The following is a 22,500-nucleotide window of genomic DNA, read 5'->3' as shown; positions in this document are numbered from 1 at the left end:
GCTCAATGTCTCTTCACAAGTTTAATGCAAAATTTCATGTTGGCTCTTTGTTCCTGTCTATGACAAAATCAAAGACTATGGCACACACATGATTGCAAAACCCATGTGCTGCCATCTGATGGCAGGCTACAGAACTAATCCCGGAACTTTTTGATACCACCTCATATATAAATGCTAATAGTTTCTTGCTGTAGAGACACGTGTCAATGCAGGTTTTGCATTGTGTCTCCCAGCAGTCTTCGGGCTCTGAGCACATGGTCACATGTTTTCACACTCACAATAAGAAATTGTTTGTAGCTCTTATCTTTATGCTGTGTGCATTAAATGATATCGCTCACTGAATGAAGTAATTATTTTGTTGATCTCCCCTTAATGGAATATTTGTGTGTGTGTGTGTGTTGTTGCTTTGACATCATGTGTTAGTTGTTGATGAGTATCATACAAACAGTGGCCTTTGTTTCCAATCCTCTGTGAAAACATGTCTTTATTACACACATGTGAGTGAGAACACTTTGAGATATTTTTGGTATCTAACATATGTCAGATACTGCAAGCGCTGCTTCTGATTGGTCAATCCATGGTGATGATCCGAGGTCACAGTGACAGTGCTGTTTCTGATTGGTCAATCCATGGTGATGACCCGAAGTCACGGTGACGGCACTACTTTTGTCATTCATAAGTTACAACTAAACGTGAAGAATTTAGTTATTGGGTTAATTAAATATGGTCGTTTATTCGTGTGTAATAAAAAAAATACCAAACTCATTCCCTATGGATACCGTATTTATTACAACGAGTGGCTTGTAAACGTATCTAACTCGCTTTCGCTCGTTAGATACGTTTACAAGCCACTCGTTGTAATAAATACGGTATCCATAGGGAATGAGTTTGGTATTCTCTATATATATATATATGTGGAGGCGCAATGGCCCAGTGAATTAAGTACCAGTTACTCACTGGGGTCGATGTAATCGACTTAATCCGTTTGTCTGTCCCTGTTTGTCCTCTGTGTTTAGCCTCTTGTGGGTAGTAAAGAAATAGGTATTTCGTCTGCTGTTACGTCCTGAGTTCAAATTCCGCCAAGGTCACCTTTGCCTTTCATCCTTTCGGGGTCGATTAAATAAGTACCAGTTACGCTATGGGGTCGATATAAAAAGCACCATCCGATTGTGGTTGATGCCAGCTCCTCTGGTCCCTGTGCTGGTGGCATGTAAAAAGCACCCACTACACTCTCGGAGTGGTTGGCGTTAGGAAGGGCATCCAGCTATAGAAACACTGCCAGATCAGATTGGGGCTTGGTGCAGCCTCCTGGCTTCCCACACCCCAGTCGAACTGTCCAATTCATGCCAGCATGGAAAATGATGATGATGGTGATATATATATATATATATATATTTATATATATATATATATATATACGAGGTGGTATCAAAAAGTTCTCAGACTAGTTATGCTTAATTAAAAAATAAGTTTTATCATCATCTCCTTCGAAATAGTCACCTTGTGCAGCATTACACCTGTCCCAGCGTTCCGGCCACTTTTGGAATCTGGCTTGGAAGTCTTTTTCTGTGAGTGGTGAACCTTCTGCGATTTGCTCTGGGCCTTGACAGTGGTGTTAAAACGGTGACCTTTGAGCTGCATTTTCATCTTAATCCATTTGTCTGTCCTTGTTTGTCCCCTCTGTGTTTAGCCCCTTGTGGGTAGTAAAGAAATAGGTATTTTGTCTGCCATTAGGTTCTGATTTCAAATTCTACTGAGGTCGACTTTGCCTTTTGTCCTTTCAGGGTCAATAAATTAAGTACCAGTTACACACTGGGGTCAATGTGATCAACTACCCCATCCCCAAATTTTGTGCCTTGTGCCTAGAGGAGAAAAGAATATTACGGAGAGCATATGCTGAGGGGTGATATGTAGGGAAGGTAAGGAAAAAGGAAGATTCAGTGAAAACTGTAGAAATGGGGGTAAGGTTGAGGGATGGAGTAGAGGGGTGACCAATGATACATAAATTGGGTAAGATAAGGGAGAGGAGATGACTGACAGTGCAGAAAATGGTGAGGGATGGGGTGCGGGTGAAGAGTTGCAGAATAGTAACAATAATAAAAATAATGGTTTCGATATTTTGACACAAGGCCAGCAATTTTGGGGGAGGGGATAAGTTGATTACATTGACCCCAGTTCTCAACTGGTACTTGCTTCATCGACCCTGAAGGAATGAAAAATGAAGTTGACCCCAGCAAAATTTGAACTCAGAACATGAAAACAGACGAAATGCCGCCAAGCATTGAGCCCAGCATACTAACAATTCTGCCAGTTCACCACAATAATAATAATAATAATAATCCTTTCTACTATAGGTACAAGGCCTGAAATTTGGTGGGGGAGGATAGTAGATTACGTCAACCCCGTACTCAACTGGTACTTAATTTATCAACCCCAGAAAGGATGAAAGGCAAAGTCGACCTTGGTGGAATTTGAACTCAGAACGCAATGGCAGACGAAATACTACTAAGCATTTTGTAAAGCATGCTAACATTTCTGCCAGCTCACCACCTTTGAAAAAAAAAAAAAAATAATAATAATAATAATAATAATAATTATTATTATTTCTTTTATTGATCACAAGGGCTCACATAAAATTACATTAAAAGACATACAACAACATAAAAGATAAAAACAGGACAATACAATGGGTTTTACAACATGTAAACAATATAATAATGATTAAAAATTAAACAATTTAAAACTCCCAATAGGGAAGGTGCTTTAAGGACCTCATAGAAAAACCCAGAAAAACCACAGGTGCCTGAACAACAGGGCAAGAGCCCTTCTCCTTTGATTCCCTTTTTATAGGTGCACGCTCAGAATTGGTCCTTTCACACTGGCCATTCTTCCAACATTCACCCATTTTTCAACAAACTTACTACAAGGCAACACTTCTCTCTCCACCCTCAACTTCCTCTTCAAGTGAAACTTGAAAAAGTTGATGAGGGCTTGGCCAAAGAGGAAAGAGTCTGTCTTTAGCCCTTTCAAATGGGTCCACCATTCTACCACTTTTGCTGCAGCCACTAGGCAAATGAAAAATTCCCTTCCCCTCCTGGTGCTTTATGTTAAGGACGAAAGTTAAAGTTGAGCTCTGTGAGATTTGAACTTGGAATGTAGAGAACCAAAAGAAATGCCGCTAACCATTATGTTCTACATGCTAATGGTTCTGCCTTCTCATGCCGGGCGAAATGCTTAGCGGTATTTTGTCTGCCGTTACGTTCTGAGTTCAAATTCCGCCAAGGTCGACTTTGCCTTTCATCCTTGCCTTTCATCCTTTGCCTTTCATCCTTTGCCTTTCATCCTTTGCTTTCATCCTTTGCCTTTCATCCTTTGCCTTTCACTTTGCCTTTCAATCCTTTGCCTTTCATCCTTTGCCTTTCATCCTTTGCTTTCATCCTTGCCTTCATCCTTTGCCTTTCATCCTTGCCTTTCATCCTTTGCCTTTCATCCTTTGCCTTTCATCCTTTGCCTTTTCATCCTTTGCCTTTCATCCTTTGCCTTTCATCCTTGCCTTCATTTCATCCTTTGCCTTCATCCTTTGCCTTCATCCTTTGCCTTTCATCCTTGCCTTTCATCCTTTGCCTTCATCCTTTGCCTTTCATCCTTTGCCTTTATCCTTTGCCTTTTCCTCCTTTGGCCTTCATCCTTTGCCTTTCATCCTTTGCCTTTCAATCCTTTGCCTTTCATCCTTTGCCTTTCATCCTTTGCCTTTCATCCTTTGCCTTTCATCCTTTGCCTTTCATCCTTTGCCTTTCATCCTTTGCCTTTCATCCTTTGCCTTTCATCCTTTGCCTTTCATCCTTTGCCTTTCATCCTTTGCCTTTCATCCTTTGCCTTTCATCCTTTGCCTTTCATCCTTTGCCTTTCATCCTTTGCCTTTCATCCTTTGCCTTTCAATTCTCCTTTGCCTTTCATCCTTTGCCTTTCATCTTTGCTTTCATCCTTTGCCTTTCATCCTTGCTTTCATCCTTTGCCTTCATCTTTGCCTTTCATCCTTTGCTTTCATCCTTGCCTTCATCCTTGCCTTTCATTCAATCCTTTGCCTTTCTCCGTTCCTTCATCCTTTGCTTTCATCCTTTGCCTTTCATCCTTGCCTTTCATCCTTTGGCCTTTCATCCATTGCCTTTCATCCTTTGCCTTTCATCCTTGCCTTTCATCCCTTTGCCTTTCATCCTTTGCCTTTCATCCTTTCGGGGTTGATAAATTAAGTACCAGTTACGCACTGGGTTCGATGTAATCGACTTGATCCATTTGTTTGTCCTTGTTTGTCCCCTTATGTTGAGCCCTTTGTGGGCAGTAAAGAAATAGCTTCTGTCATCTCACCATCTTAACCCTTTTGATACTAACCTGCCTGGGACTGCCTGTCGATCTATGATATAAACTTTCTGTTTTTAAGGGGTCTAAATTAAACCCTTTCACTACAATTTTGTGCTAATTTATGTTCCAAAAAGCAGCTTAATAATAGCAGTTATTTCATTAAGATCTCCATTATTTTCAAAATTCAGCAGGAATGAAGTAACAAAAGTATTAATAGTCATAATAATGATGCAGGTGTTTTCCCTTAGGGTGACAGATAGATTGTATAATGTGTTTGAACTGTAATACTCTATGGTTGCGAAACCAGGGCCTCGAATGCAGAGAACTTCAGAAGATTGGAAAGAAATGGAGCTAGCATGCTCCATTGGATGTGGAATGTAAGTGTGTATGAATGACATAGTGCAAATGTGCTGAGGGAAATTCCTTGACAGTCATGGTTGGCACCAGTGTCAGATGCCTGGCGCTCATGGCCGGTGGCATGTAAAAAAGCACCCTTTGAACTTTGGGCCACATGGTAATATATCATATTTAAGAAAACCTGTCAAGCCAAGTGAGATCGTAGTCTTGGCCAATGCTGGTGTTTCATAACTGGCTCCTGTGCTGGTGGCATGTAAAAAGCACCCACTACGCTTTGGGAGTGGTTGGCATTAGGAAGGGCATCCAGCTGTAGAAACCATGCCAAATCAGATTGAAGCCTGGTGCAGCTCTCCAGCTTATCAGTTTTCAGTTAAGCCATCCAACCCATGCCAGCATGGAAAACAGACATTAAGTGATGATGATGATGATGAGGAGGAGAGGAATCGGATGTAGCGGGCAAGAAAGAAGACCGTGATGTGTATGGATGAGGGCAGATGTTTAAAGAAGTGCTGATTGCTAAATGTGGACGGAGCTTACAGAAGAGTTGACACCCCAGGGAGACATGGGATGTAATGGTGAAGGCTGATCTCAGGATGCCAAGTCTTATGGAGGTGAGGACAAAGAACCAGGTCAACTGGTTGTATTGCATTTTTGAGAAGACTCACGTGCCTTGGTGAAACTGTGTCAGTGTATGGTGGTTGTCTACTCCTTATGCAGAGCTTGACCACCTCCTGACCTCCTGTACTGACACCTTAGAACCACCATGGCATCTTTTGTGGCTTTTTAAACCAGACAATGTTCTGAAAAGACACCTACGTAGATTGCATATCCGATTTGGACCACCAAGAGCTGCAGATAAGTTCTGATCTTTGTGGATCTTAAAATGTCTTTTGAGGCCTCCATTAGATTTGCAAACCTTCTGGCATACATTGCATTCAAAGGTGTGCACAGGCATATAGGCAGAACAGTTGGTGTCAGTGTATATATCTCTATATATGTAAACAGCAAAATGTCTGTCTGTGTGTGTGTGTATCCTTTATACAAATCCACAATTTTTCAGTTAGAGGACTCGCACTTTCTATGGTCATTCAAAACCGTCCAAGGGTGGTCGTGCACATCTTTACATTTCCCCAGTCACCCTGTAAAGCCATTAAAAAATCAATAGAAGTGACTTTTTTGTGAATTTTCTATCCAAAACCCAATCAAAAGGCTTGAAACTTGATACGCCAATTGAATGCCAGCTAGCTGTATGTGATTAGTCGGAGATTTGGATAGTACTCGCATGTATGTGCGCACGCACGCAGCTGTATATGCATGCACTAGCACTAGTGTATATATATATATCTGGTATTTATTTTAGTGACATAAATTCTTCTATTTACATAATATTGAGGTCTCTTTCCTTCTTTTGTTGTCGTATCATTTTTATCAATATATATATATATATATATATATATATATATATATACCCAGTTTCCTTCTTCATCAAGACACCCATCACCTCCTTAACTGCAGTTCTTGATACCACTTACTAAACAACCGGACATTACGGGTCTGTAGTGGGAGCATCAAGTTTACCTTTAGAATGTAAGAGATGCTTCTCATTAACGAGGTGGTGAATGGCAACGAAAGGCCTTTGACAAACAGCTGACTGATTGATTATTTGAATGATTAATCAATCAATCAATCAATTTCTTAAATGCTTAACCAATAGACCAATAATCCATTTTATTATAGGCAGAAGGTTTGAAATTTTGGGGGTGGGGATGATGGTCTAGTTCATTACATCAACCCCCAGTACTCAACTGGTATTTGTTTTAGTGACCATGTAAGGACAAAAGACAAAGTCAACCTCGACAGAATTTGAACTCGGAAGCATTTTACTCAGGGTGGTAGTGATTCTGCTAGCTCTCCACCTTAAACCAATTAATTAATAATAATAATCCTTTCTACTAAAGGTACAAGGCCTGAAATTTAGGAGGATGGGACTAGTCAATTACATCGACCCCAATATTTCACTGGTACTTAATTTATCAACCCCAAAAGGATGAAAGGCAAAGTCGACCCTGGCAGAATTTGAACTCAGAATACAGCAACTGGTGAAATACCACTAAGCATTTCACCTGGCGTGCTGCCGATTCTGCCAGCTTGCAGCCTTAATAATAATAATAATTTAGTTTATCCCCTGGGTGGGAGATGGGCTGAATCCTGGAAGTACTGCTATACCAAGCCAACCCGAGGCAAAGGCGGAGTAAGCCCCTAACTCTTCACCTCGTTCTAAAAATCAGTTTAATATTGATGGCCCCAAGTAGGGACCATATCAGATATTAAGGGAATAAGAACAGATACTACACTTTGATCTTAGCCAACTGGTACTTATTTTATTGACCCCTGAAAGGATGAAAGGCAAGGTCAACCTCGGTGGAATTTGAACTCAGAACGCAAAGACAGACGAAATACCATGAAGCATTTCGCCCAGCGTGCTAATGTTTCTGCCAGCTTGCCACCTTTGAAATAATAATAATAATAATATTAATGATAATACTGATTCCAAATTTTGAAACAAGGCCAGCAATTTAGGGGATGGCGAGCTGGCAGAAACGTTAGCATGCCAGGCGAAATGCGTAGCCGTATTTCGTCTGCCATTATGTCCTGAGTTCAAATTCCACCGAGGTCGACTTTACCTTTCATCCTTTTGGGGTCGATGAATTAAGTACCAGTTACACACTGGGGTCGATGTAATCGGCTTAATCCACTTGTCTGTGCTTGTTTGACCCCTCTGTGTTTAGCCCCTTGTGGGTAGTAAAGAAATAGGTATGTCAATTATATCAACCCTTGAGTTCAACTGGTACTTATTCTATTGACCCTGTAAAGGATTAGAGGCAAAGTTGACCTCAGCAGAATTTGAACTCAGAACATAAAAACAGTTTGCTCAGTCTGCTAATGGTTCTCTCAGTTTGCTGCCATAATACTGGTTTCAGAATTTGCCACAAGGCCAGCAATTTCGGCAGAGGAGTTAAATTGATTACATTGACCCCAGTATTTTATTGACCCTGAAAGAATGGAAGGCAAAGTGAACCTCAGCAGGATTTGATCCCATAACATAAATACGGCTGAAATGCCTCTAAGCATTATTGCCCAGCATGTTAGTGGTTCTGCCAGCTCACCACCTTTGTCATATTCATAATAATTAATTCTTTTATTGGCCACAAGGGCTTAACGATAACACTGTGTAACACAGATTTTATTTTGGGGTAGCAACTGTTATTTCCTATTTGCTCCCCCTAGAAAGTATGAAAAATTGCTAATACTTCCTTCAAACTTTGGTTTTGTTACATTTATTCAGACCCCGAAAAACCCCTCTCAACACATGACTATGATGCTCCCCCACTACTCCTGATCATCATCAGAGATGCACATATTCTCAGCCACTAAGGTAGTGCTTCTCAAACTCTTTGATGTGGTGTACCTGCAGTTTTTGTTTTTTTTAACAATGTGCCACGGACCAGTAATATTTCTTAGTAATATTAATTTATACCGGAAACAATATAGATAATGTAAGGTATACTTACCATCTCAATATGGCTAACCACTAAGGGTGGGTGTTACTGTTGCTTGTAGTCCCAGGAGAACATCGTCTCCAGCTGGCTTTAGGCACACTTTCTGTGCCTTTATGGTATTTGCAAAGGGAAGTCATCGTTCCCTCGTCAACCTAAGTGATACGCACGGACTGCAGTTTCTAGGTATTGACCTGTCGTCATCGTACGACAATCACTGGTTTTCGATGAAGGGATGTCCCAATGCAAATACTTTTATCGTTTTTCCAGTAACTTTTCGTCACTGATTTCGATCGTTCAGAGGTTTCATCATCATCATCATCGTTTAACGTCCGCTTTCCATGCTAGCATGGGTTGGACGGTTCAACTGGGGTCTGGGGAGCCCGAAGGCTGCACCAGGCCAGTCAGATCTGGCAGTGTTTCTACAGCTGGATGCCCTTCCTAATGCCAACCACTCCGAGAGTGTAGTGGGTGATTTTATGTGCCACCAACACAGGTGCCAGACGAGGCTGGCGAACAGCCACGCTCGGATGGTGCTTTTTATGTGCCACCGACACAGGTGCCAGACGAGGCTGGCGAACGGCCAGTCGATGCGGTACTGGCTACGGCCACGTTCGGATGGTTTTCTTATGTGCCACCGGCACTGGTACCAGAAAGATACAAATTCCATTGATGTTCATCTATTTTGATTTGGTTTGATTTTTTATTATTGCAATATAGATAATGAATATAATAAAAGTTGACAATTTTTTTATCTTATATTTATTTTGTAAACAAATAATACAATATTACATAAGCATTTTATAATGTTTCTTTCTTTTCTGGAAAGTCGCTGTGTACCAGCAGCTGATGGCTCGCAAACAGGCACCGGTCTGTGGATCACCACTTTCAGTAGCACTGCACTAAGGGACGTGCTCGAATGGTTAAGGTCAAGCATCTGACAAGCAAATCTGTGGCATTGAGCACGATATTTGCTATAACGATATTTCTACTTCAGCAACTCAGTGCTGAATCTGTCTGAAATGTAATGGAAAATGGGTCAGTTTCAAAACATTGATGTCCAGGTCACGAAAGCAAAGTTTGAAGGGAAGAGTAGTCAGTTCCTTTGGTTTCTAGATAGAAGCAAATGGGAAACAATGCCTACTGATGAAAAACCCCCCAAAATTTAAAAAACATTGTTACACAGTGTAATTCTTTTATTCTTTGTTTCAGTCATTTGACTGTGGCCATGCTGGAGCACCACATTTAGTCGAACAAATTGACGCCAGGACTTATTCTTTGTAAGCCTGGTACTTATCCTATCGTTCTCTTTTGCTGAACCGCTAGGTTATGGGCACGTAAACACACCAACATCAGTTCTCAAGTGATGGCGTGGGGACAAACACCACACACACACACACACACACACACACACTCATATATATATATATATTTATACGATGGGCTTCTTTCAGTTTCCGTCTATCAAATCTACTCACAAGGCTTTGGTTGGCCTGAGGCTATAGCAAAAGACGTGGTTGGGAAGCAAGCTACTTTATTTCATTAAGATTTGCCATAAAGGCATTACAAAGAGTAGCTGCAGGCTGGACATATACATTGATGAGGTGAATGATGAAATAAGGATGATATTGATGAGAGAAGGCAAAAACGCTCGCCGATTTTCTTCTTCTCTAAAACATTGTTTTTTTTTTTAAACAGATTAAACAAAGCGAGGTATTGAACCTCTCACAACAGTTTTTACAGTTTTTGGACTTAATAGTCCATTGCAAATATTAACATGCAAAAAATATTCAATATACAGGCGCAGGAGTGGCTGTGTGGTAAGTAGCTTGTTTACCGACCACATAGTTCCGGGTTCAGTCCCACTGCGTGGCACCTTGGGCAAGTGTCTTCTACTATAGCCTTGGGCCGACCAAAGCCTTGTGAGTGGATTTGGTAGACGGAAACTAAAAGAAGCCCGTCGTATATATGTATATATATATATATATATAACGGGAAGCTTTATGAAATAAAAACAAAAGACGAAGGCAGTGGAAAACAAACGAACAATGTATTAGTATGGCGCTCAGGAAATATAAATAAAACAAGTCTTTAACGTTTCGAGCCTACGCTCTTCAACAGAAAGATACACAGAGAGAGAAAAACACAGAAAGAAGGAAGAAGAAAAAAAAATGCGTGCAGTAGCTAACGAATCAACATAGCGATCTGATTTCGGCCAGAGGTCAAAGATCAAACATGAGACGCGAGAGCGAAATAAGGGGAGATAATAGGGTTGATAAAAGGGTTGAGGGACCAGCTAAAAGTGCGTGGGAGGGGTCTGGATGTGTGTATGTATAGGGTTGGTGTATGTATTAGTATGTATAAGGGTGTGTGTGTGTGGTGTGTGTATGAGAGAGTATTAGTGCGTAAGATTGGTCTGGACGTGCGTATGTATGGGGTGGTGTATGTATTAGTATGTATTAGTACGTATTGGTATGTATAGGTGTGTGTTGTGTGTGTGTGAGAGAGTATAAGTGCGTATGCGGGGTTGGACGTGTGTATGTATAGGGTTGTGTAAGTATTAGTATGTACTAGTATGTATTAGTACGTATTAGTATGTATTAGTTGTGTGTGTGATTAGTATGGCACATCATATGTGATGTGATGTGTAAGTCATGTGGTGTAGTGAGGAGAAGAGGGGGAGGGGGGGAGAAGGGGAGGGGAAGGAGAGGGGGAGGAGAAGGGGAAGAGGAGACGATGGGGGAGAAGGAAGGTGAGGAGGGGAATGAAGGAGGAAAGAGGGAGAGGGGAGAGAGAGAAGGGAGAGAGGGAGTGAGGGAGCAGAGGGAAGGGGAAGAGGGAGGAGAAAGAGAAGAAGGGAGGGGGAGTAGGTGTGAAGGGATGAAGGACTGAAGAAGTAGGGGTCGGGAGGAGAAAGGATAGGTGAGGAGGGGGGAGAGGGGGTTAGATAGGAGGGGGGGGAGTTGAGACCATATATATATGTACATGTATGTATTTGTATGTAGGTGTACATGTATGTGTGTGTATTATATTTATTGTGTATATGTATAGACTAGCCTTCTAAGAGTGTAGACATGATCTGTAGGTACGTGTCTATATATATATATATATATATATATATATTATTATATATATATGTACATGTATGTATTTGTATGTAGGTGTACATGTATGTGTGTGTATTTATATTTATTGTGTATATGTATAGACTAGCCTTCTAAGAGTGTAGACTTGAATCTGTAGGTACGCGCGTACGTATGTGTATATACGTGAATGTATGTAGATGTATGTATGTATGAATATAACGCGTGCGTGCGTGTATGCGTATGAGTGTACGAATGAGTGAGTGTACGTGCTAAAGAGTGTGCGTGAGTGAATGAGTAATTGTTTTCCAGTAGCCGGATAAATGGTCTGGCTGTCATAGCCAAGATGTTTGTGACCAAGCGGCCAAAATAACAAAAGTAATAAACGAAGATAATAAATTAAAATTAGGGAATGGGTCTGTATTTGTATATGTATATATATATGTGTGTATGTGTAGGTATGCATGGGTACACATATGTATATATATGTGTATATATATATATATATATGTGTATGTATATATATGTGTATATGTATGTGTATGTATGTATATATATGTGTATGTATGTGTATGTGTGGGTGTATATATATGTGTGTATGTGTATATATGTGTATATAGGGACTAGTGTGCTGTGTGTGCATGTGTGTGTATGGATTTGTGTGTGTATGCGTGTATGTGAGTATGTGTGTGTATGTGTATATATATATTTTTCTGTGTGTATATGTATGTGTGGTCGTGTGTGTATATATACATGTGTGTATACGTGCATACAAGTGAGTGTGTGTATGTATACATATATATATGTGTATGTGTAGATATGTATATGTATGTGTGAGTGTATATATGTGTGTATGTGTAGAGTATAAGTGAGAATCTCCTTATTTACCTAAAACTCTATTCCCCCCTTTATATATATATATATATATATATATATATATATATATATTTTTTTTTTTTTATTTTTATTTTTTATTTTATTTTTTATATTTTTTATTTTTTATTTTTATTTTTTATTTTTTATTTTTATTTTTTATTTATTCTCCTATCTAATTTACACTGACTCCTTGACCACTCCCCCAAGTAGTGATTTTTTGCGCTATGCCTACCCCCAAAAAGTCCCCCACCAACACCCCTTTAAACCTGCCTAAATGTATAAATGCCAATACAATTCTTGTTAACTAGCTTCCTGAAGATTTCTCTTGAATGAAACAGTTCTAGTCCTGTAGAAGCTCCTTCTATATAATAAATATATATAATATATATATATATATAATATAGATATATATATGTGTGTGTGTGTGTGTCTGTGTTTGTCCCCCTAGCATTGCTTGACAACCGATGCTGGTGTGTTTATGTCCCCGTTACTTGGCAGTTCGGCAAAAGAGACTGATAGAATAAGTACTGGGCTTACAAAAGAATAAGTCCTGGGGTTGAATTGCTCGATTAAAGGTGGTGCTCCAGCATGGCCGCAGTCAAATGACTGAAACAAGTAAAAGAGAGTATACAATCCATTTACACTAGTCCATTTACAAATGAGGCGCTGGGCCCCTTACACTTTATAACATTGAGGCTTTTTCAACCTCTTGTCAATTTTTCACCTCAACGAGGTATTGAACATCTTACTACAGTTCTTACAATTATTGGACTTAATAGTCAATAACATGCAAGCTACTTACCACATCATTCATCATCATCATTGTTCGACTGTGGTCGAGACAATGGAATTTACCATGCTACGCCAGACTTCACAGTCCATCATGGCATTACGGAGGTCCTGTTGCTGGATGCCTGTATCCCTGGAGATTACATCAGGATAGGAGAGTGTGCATCCTCTGGTATTGCGAGTAGATGGCTTCCAGAGGAGAAGAGTAGAAATTACCTCTTTTTCAGCTCTACAACAATGTCCAGCAAACTGGACTCTCCTGCCTTTCACAAGAGATGACACAGGTGGTAGTTTCCCATATATTTGCATTTTGGTTGGATGACGCTTCCACGAGAGATTTTGAGCTCCCGAAAGGAGGCGAGTGTAGGTTCCATCCAACCGCCTCTCAAGCTTCTTTGATAACGTCCAGGTTTCTGAGCCATATAGTACTTACCACACAGCCACTCCTGCGCCTGTATAATAACAATAGTACTAATAATAGTGATGAGATGATGTAAGTAACAATAACCGCAATGATGAAGATTATAAATGATAAAATCCAAGATATGCCGACATATAAATATATACAATACATGATGTTAATTATGTATTGGAAAATATGGGACAATGGAAGATGAATAACAACAAAATGGAACAGAAGCAGTAACCGTAATCAAGATGGGTTAATACATACGTGAATGGTTAGAATGGAAATCAAAATGAGGATTAAATGTATATAATCAAGGTTAAATTTAGAAATATTTCGATAGATTGCAAAATCATGGAAAATTCTTCTTTTTTTTTTTATTGAAAACTTTTTTTCTTTTTTTTTTTTGCTAATAGGTAGAAGGGGTCGGTGGATGTTGAAGACGACGAATTTCACTGTGACATGAAGAAGCGAATGCTAGAATTATAAGCTGAATAAATATAAATATAAACAGATAGGAAGTTATATATATATGTATGTATGTGTGTGTGTGTGTGTGTATATATGTATATATATATATATATATATTATATATATATATATATGTATGTATATATAATATATATGTATATATAATATATATGTATGTATTTATGTATATATGTATATGTATGTATGTATTTATGTATATATGTATGTATATACGTATATGTATATATATATATATGTATATATGTATGTGTATATATATATATATATACACATATATATATGTATATGTATATATGTATATGTATATATATATGTATATATATATATATGTATGTATATATATGTGTATGCATATATGTATGTATATATATATGTGTATGCATATATGTATATATATGTATATATATGTATGTATATATATATATATATATGTGTGTGTGTGTGTGTGTGTGTATGCATATATGTATATATATGTGTATGCATATATGTATATATGTATGCATATATATATATATATATCTAAATTTGTATATTTATGTTTATGTTTGGCAGCAGCTTAGTAGGCATGACTCACATGCTAAATATTACACGAGGAAAACTACAGACAGATAAACGGAAAAATATATTAAATTAAATATTGGACGCTTCTAAGTATTCTCCAAATATAAAATATAGTCAGATGGAAAACGTATAAGAACATGTTTTAAATCTATGGTCGGTGAAAGGAATAAACGTCGACTCTGTGTAAAGTAGTTTCAGAATAACAACTTTAATTGGTGTCGGCAGTTTATAAGCAGTTCGTTACGTTTGTTAGTTTGGTATCTGCTATCAGTCGTAAGGATTGCAAGGGTTTCATGTACACATGGCCAACACTCGTGACCTTTTCCCTGGCAAGGAAAGGCGGAATTAACAATAGACCAATGCAGTTTGAATGTTCCCCCCCCCCCTTTTTTTGGATTTTAAGTTAAAAATGTATTCTACTAATGAGATAGAAAATTTAAATCTATTATTATTATTGAGTGAAAGAACAGTGCATGCCATTGAAGTGACACTGGGGTAAAATATACAAAGCCCAGTATACCCACCATGACTACCCGTCTGATAAGGGTACACAAGGCACATGCATCACAACCATGTGTATGTGACATGGTGATCTCATATCAAGATAAACAGCGCGTGACATTGCAGGTGGGGCTCAGTTAGAATTATCTTCTGGTCAAGTAGCCCCTTCCCGCTCAAAAGGTCCCTGAATAAGGATTGTTTAAGGATGTTGAACGAAACACCCATGTTTCCAGAGGTGAATTATTCAAACCCCAAAGAATCCCTCTCAACACACGGCTATGATGCTCCCCCACTACTTCTGCTCGTGATCAGAGATGCACATATCGTCAGCCACTAAGGGACATGGTCAACTGGTTAAGGTCAAACAAATGACAAGTAAATCTGTAGTATTGAGCAGAATATTTGCTTATTATTATTATTATTATTATTATTATTACTAGCTGACCACGTGCTGTAAATAATGATGGCTAATTGTAGTATTTTATATATAAATAAGGTGCATAGTAATCACACATACAAACATTCACAGAGTTCCCTTGTACATACACACACATACACACACAGAGTTGGAATGCTGAGTTTTCTTTCAACCTTTTCTTCCTTATTGCTATTACTTTCTCTCATTCCCTCTCAGTCAGGGCTATTACTCTCACTACTTCTCCTTCACTGAATTAGTATTTTCTCTCCTCCTCTGCATCCATCTGGACAAACAAACACACACACAAAAGCACTATGCTTGTTATTATATTAGGAGATTATTATTATTATTATTATTATTATTATTATTATTATTAGGGGGCAGCAAACTGGCAGAATTGTTAGCACACCAGGCCAAATGCTAAGCAGCATTTCATCTGTCTTTTTGTTCTGAGTTTCTGAGGCAGCTGAGATTCTATATACATTGGAATATTTAGTTTAAACCTTACTCTTTTTGCCAATGTAGTAGAACCACATGATTGTCAGACAAAAGAGACTCTTCAAAGCCAGTGGGTTTATTCATTGTAAGGACAGAAGTATCTTTTAGGCACGGGCATGGCTGGATGGTTAAGCAGCTTGCTCCCCAACAATATGGTGTTGTGTTCAGTCCCACTGTGTGACAGCTTGGGCAAGTCTCTTCTACTAAAACCTCAGGCCAACCAAAGATTTGTGAGTGTTTTGATAGCCGGAAACTGAAAGAATCCTGACATATACACGTGTGTGTGTATGTATATATGACCACGTGTGTACCGTTGGCGATTTTTTTCCCCCGTCTTCCCTTCTCTGGATCTTTCCTTTTCCTGTGTTTCTGACGAAGAGCTCCGCTCGAAACATAAAACCCTCCTTCTTCCCTTCTTCCCTTCCTTCCTGAGCATCCAATAATACTATATTTGTTCCACGTCCTCGTGTTGTTGTGTTTTCATGTTTGGATTAACTTTATATATATATATATATATATATATATATATACTTTATTTAAAAGCAGCAGAAATATAACAAAAGTTGTTACTCAGAGTTTCACGTTCCCATTCGTCAGACAGTTTTGTTAAAATAGAACCGAAATAACAATTTGATCAAAACTAGCTAAAAGATGCACCTTTAAAAATGGATTTGTTTCATTGGTCCTTTCAAATAACGGTCTTAGGCAAGCGATAAACAAAATAAACAAAATAAATGAGTTCTATATAAATTATAAAAATCGAGGACAAACCTTAAATCGAAGACTTGATTCAAATACATATTGTCATTAATTATATATATATAAAAAAAATGTATATATGTATGTATATGTGTGTATGTTTGTTTGCACTCTTGTTTGACATGTGATGGTTGTAAATGTGCATCATCATCATCATCATCATCATTATCCAAGTGAGTTTGTTACTTGCAAAGTAATATTTCCCATGGCCATGCAAGTATGGAAAGGTGGACATTAAATGCTGTTGATGATGATGATGATGATGATGTTTTTCTGTCTGTGGCTCACGTGGACAAGTCATTGGAGGAATTTATTTTGTAAGCACATTCGCTGACACCAAATGCAATGTCCTTGTACTGATTCTAACTCATTCATTTATTATTCCTTCTATGCTTAATGATATGTTTTAAAGGAGTGTTCTTAAAATGCTCTGTATTCCCACTGTAACCACTCCTAGCCAAGGCCTTGTTATAATATCATTAATCCCTCAGTGTTCAGCTTATTCTATCAAATGAAATACTTATTAATTCAAACTAATTAAGCATTATCTTGTCACTTTGAGATTTTGATAATGTGATTCTTACCTCTGACTTCGTGAAGGCAGGGGTATTGTTTTCAGTTGTGTTTGTTTGTCTGTGGACAAGATATCTCAAGAACCGTTGGATGGATTTGAATGAAACTTTCAGGGATGTTTGGTCTCGTGACTGGCACGAGCTGATCAGATTTTGGGATCGATCCAGTACCGGACAAGGATTCTGGATTATTTTTCTGATTTTTTTACTTAATTTTTGAGAGCGGTCGGGTTACTGTTTAGTATTCTCATTTGTAAGAGCGGTTGAGTTTATTTCAGATATTCCCATTTTAAAAACCATCTCTGGCTAATCGTTGAGAGGATGTTGGTGTTGCCTTGGCGGAGGTTTGCGCTCTCTGAGTGCTCTTGCTTACTTTTAGAATGACATTATAGGGTAGATGGGAGAGGTCAGATCTGGACAGTTTGAACATAAAATAGGGAGAATAATTTGGCCAGATATGGTCAGTTTAAATACCAAAGAGTTAAAGATATTGGCTTGTTAGTTGATAGCTTTGAAATTCAAGTCAAAATATTATTCATCAAACTACTTATAATGGACTTAAGGTGTTTAGACAATTTATGGATGTACCAAAGACATTCATTAGGCTTATAGAATGGCCAGTAGAGCTCAGATTTAAGTTTGAATATCATCTTTGAGAATTTGTATTACAGAGCCAGAGGCGGTTTCAGCCAGGTTGGTATCAAAAGGGTTAAGAATTGTTTCTCTATTATATATTTTAACCCATTTGTTACCATACTTCTGTTGAGATGCTCTGTGTTTCTTCCGACTAATTTTAAATATAACAAAGAATTTAGTAAAATAACTTAGTTATCATTCAGCTAGTGTTAGGAATATGAATTGTGACTAAAGTTTGATGGAAGTTTTTAATTCAGAACTTTTCAAAACAAGACATTTGTACTACAGAGCCAGAGGTAGTTTCAGCCAGGTTGGTAACAAAAGGGTTAAGAATTGTTTCTCTATTATATATTTTAAACCATTTCTTACCATTGGCTTGTTAGTTGATAGCTTTGAAATTCAAGTCAAAATATTATTCATCAAACTACTTATAATGGACTTAAGGTGTTTAGACAATTTATGGGTGTACCAAAGACATTCTTTAGGCTTATAGAATGGCCAGTAGAGCTCAGATTTACGTTTGAATATTATTTTTGAGAATTTACTAATTTTCTTTTTTTCCTTAAAAGTAGGTGTGGCACAGACATGGCTGTGTGGTTATGAAGCTTGCTTTGCGATCACATGGCTTCGGGTTCAGCCCTACTGTGCTGGAGCAAGTGATTTCTGTTATAGCCCTGGGCCAATCAATGCCTTGTGAGCCTGTTTGGGAGATGTAAAGTGTGTGGAAGTCAGATGTCTGTATGTCTTTGTGTCTGTCCCCAACTCCTGCTTGACATCCAATGTTGGTTTGTTTATATCCCTTTAACTTAGCGGCTTAGCAAATGAAACTGATAGAATAAATATCAGGCTTAAAATAAGTACTGGGGTTGATTTGTTTGACTAGACCCTTGAAGACAGTGCCCCAGCATGGCCACAGTCCAATGGCTGCAGCGAGTAAAAGATAAAAGCAATGGACAGATTGAACTGAGCCAAAGGAAGTTAGAAGGTCCAGCTTAGAAAAATTCTTTGTCCAAGGGTTATTATGGCAGCTGCTGCACCGTTCAGGCAGCAATTATTGAAATATATTAGTCAGATGTACTTAACGAATGACAAACGAATTGATTTAAATATCATTAATGATGTCTTTGTTGTTTTTTCTACACTAAAGTTGCTACAGCACACACACATACACACACACTTTGTCATCATCATCATTTGACAGCCACGTTCCCTGCCTGCTTGGGCTGAACGCATCTGTGTCTTTTAGCTTTCACTTGTTTCAGTCATTAAACTGTGGCCATACTGGAGCACCACATGGAAGAATTTTCAGTTGAATGTGAAGATCCCAGTACTTTTTTTTTAAGCCTGGAGCTTATTCTATTGGTCTCTATTGCTGGACTGCTAAGTTATGGGGATGCAAACACACCAACACCAGTTATCAAGTGGTGGTGGTGGACAGACAGACAGACATTTATATACAATGGGCTTCTTTTCAGTTTCTGTCTACCAAATCTCTTTGCAAGGCTTTGGTTGATTTAAGGCTATAGCAGAATACACTTGCCCAAGATACCATGCAATGGGACTGAACCTGGAACCATGTGGTTGGTAAGCAAGCTATTTACCACACCACCCACTCCTACCACTCCTATGCTTATAAAGGATGAAAGGCAAAGTTGACCTCGCTGGAATTTGAACTCAGAGTCTAAAGACAGATGAAATACTGCTAAGCATTTCACCCAGCATGCTAGTATTTCTGCCAGCTTGCCGCCTATGGTAACAAAAAGGTTAAAGTGATCTAAATATGTTAACAGAAAGGGTTAAGAAACATGTCTGACAGTAAAATACCAACAATACAGCCGATCTACAGGTACAAAGTTCAATAGGAAGAAATCAGGTCTGAACAAGTTGTCTCAATGACTTCAGGGTTTATAAAAACTCATCACTAACTGAGTTAGAACAGATGTAGTGGAATTGTTTAACCCTTTTCTTACCATATTTCTGTTGAGATGCTCTGTGTTTCTTTCAATTAATTTTAAATATAACAAAGAATTTAGTAAAATAACTTGGTTATCATTAAGCTAGTGTTAGGAACATAAATTGTGACTAAGGTTTGGTGGAAGATTTTAATTCAAAACTTATGAAAACAAGACATTTGTACTACAGAGCCAGAGGTAGTTTCAGCCAGGTTGGTAACAAAAGGATTAAGAATTGTTTCTCTATTATATATTTTAACCCTTTTCTTACCATATTTCTGTTGAGATGCTCTGTGTTTCTTTCAATTAATTTTAAATATAACAAAGAATTTAGTAAAATAATTTAGTTATCATTCAGCTAGTGTTAGAAACATAAATTGTGACTAAGGTTTGGTGGAAGATTTTAATGCATAACTTTTGAAAAGAAGACATTTGTATCAAAATGGTTAAGCAACCAGATTTCAAAATTGCAAACTGGGATTTTTGATATTTAGCAATGATAGGAAGGGCATTCAGCTGTAAAATACTAAAACAAGGAGTATTCCTCTAACCCATGTTGGCATGGAAAAGGATAGCATGTAAAATGAATGAGAGAGAGTCATGGCTCTGTGGTGAGAAGCTTGCTTCCCAACCACATGGTTCCGAGTGTCACACATTAGGCAAGTGTCTTCTCTTATAGCCCCAGGCCGACCAAAGCCTTGTCGATGGAAACTGAAAAGAAGCCTGTCATGTGTGTGTTTGTTTGTTTTTGTCTGTGTTTGCCCTCCATCACTGCTTGACAATTGGTGTTTTCATGTGTTTATGTCCCCAAAACTTAGCAGTTCAGCAAAAGAGACCAATAGAATAAGCACCAGGCCTAAGAAAAAAGTACTGGGGTCATTTCATTCGACTAAAATATTCTGGAAGGCAATGCTCCAGCATGGCCACAGTCTAATGGCTGGAACAAGTAAAACATATCTCCTCTACAGCAAGACACTCAATCCTGTTCCCCCATCATACTTCAGCCTCTCAACATCTAGCACAAAACCCAGCCCATCCTTCAGTTGAAGGGTTTCGTCTTGCAATTTTACTTGGGTGACCAAACTAGTGCCAATTCCACAAACACAAAAAACCAATGCACTCTGTAAAGTGTGTTTGGTGTTAGAAAGGGCCTCCAACTGCACAGACTACACCGAAGCAGAGTTTGGATCTTAATACAGTTCTTCAACTCATCAGATTTGTCGAACCGTCCAACCGACGCTAGCATGGGATGCAGGCATTAAATCAGTAAATTCTCAACCATTTTTTACCGATGGATCCTTTTGATTCCTAGTAGACTGGGGTGGACCCTCACAGCCATTCCATGTTCAAAAAAAAAATCCTATCATGTTTTTATAATTAAATCATCATCATGATCATCATCGTTTAACGTCTGCTTTCCATGCTGGCACGGGTTGGACGGTTTGACTGAAAACTGGTTAGCCAGGGAGCTGCACCAGGTTCCGATCTGATCTGGGTAGGTATCTATGGCTGGATGCCCTTCCTAACACCAACCACTCCAAGAGTGTAGGAGGTGCCTTTTATGTGCCATTGATATGACACCAGCATTGGCTATGACTACGATCTCACTTGGTTTGACAGGTCTACACAAGCAGGATATATTGTCAAAGGTTTTGCTCACCTGTCACCGCTTCTGTGAGGCCCAACACTCAAACGGAATTCTATGAAAACCAGTTAAAGTGTTTTGTGAATTGTTGAAGTTTAAACAATTTATTGCACATAAGTTTTATGTGGACCCTCCAAGGGTCACATGGTCTGTGGTTGAGAACCACAGATAGATAGATACATGATGGGCTTCTTACAGTTTCTATTTCAGTCACATTCGTTGGTCACATGACATTGTCAGTCTGAAGCATTGGGCAAGGTGCCATGTAGTGGGATTGAACCCAAAAACATAGTTGTAAAGCTGGTTTCTCAACCACACACACCCATGCCTGCACCTGTGTGTGTTATCTCTGTACATCCTATCTATCTATTTATCTGTCTATCTTTATGTGTATGCCCCCCCCTCTCTCTCTGTATATATATATATGTGTGTGTGTATATCATCATCATTTAACGTCCATTGTCCATGTTGGAATGGATTGGACGGTTAGACTGGGAAGCTGGCACAGTGGAAGGCTGCACCAGACTCCAATCTGATTTGGCATGGCTTTCTATGGCTGGATGCCCTTCTTAATGCCAACCACTCTGAGAATGTGATGGGTACTTTTATGTGCCACCAGAACAGGTACCATTTGCATGACACCGGAGTGTTTTTTGCATGACACTGGTATCTGCCACAACTGTGATTTTGCTTGGTTTGATGGGTCTTCTTCTCAAGTATGACATAATGCCAAAGGTCTTGGTTGCCTCCATGAAGCCCAACACTTGAAAGGAACTCAGCCACTTTGCCTCAGTGAGGCATATCTATAGCTATAATGAAATTATCATCATCTTTTACTGCCCATCTTCCATACTTGCATGGGGTGGATGTTTTGACAGGATCCAACAGGTACAAGAACTACATCATGCTCCAGTCTCTGCTTTGGCATGGTTTCTAGGGCTGGTTCTCTGTCCTAATGCCAACCATTTTGTCATGTGCAATGGGTGTTTTTTTATTTTTCATGGCACCAGCACTGGGGAAATTGTCATGCAGCTTGCAA

General features: G+C 38.8%; 1 protein-coding gene and 1 pseudogene across 1 annotated transcript in view; one reads left to right on the top strand and one right to left on the bottom strand.

The window, feature by feature from the left end:
* Nucleotides 1-22,500, top strand: part of LOC115218903 (zinc finger protein 271-like) — a 39,312-nt gene that overhangs the window by 6,346 nt on the left and 10,466 nt on the right. The window lies entirely within an intron of this gene.
* LOC115219587 lies at nt 6,908-7,117 on the bottom strand (annotated as a pseudogene).

Source organism: Octopus sinensis, linkage group LG14 (assembly GCF_006345805.1).
Source record: "Octopus sinensis linkage group LG14, ASM634580v1, whole genome shotgun sequence".
NCBI lineage: Eukaryota > Metazoa > Mollusca > Cephalopoda > Octopoda > Octopodidae > Octopus > Octopus sinensis.
This window is presented reverse-complemented; position numbering and strand designations above follow the sequence as displayed.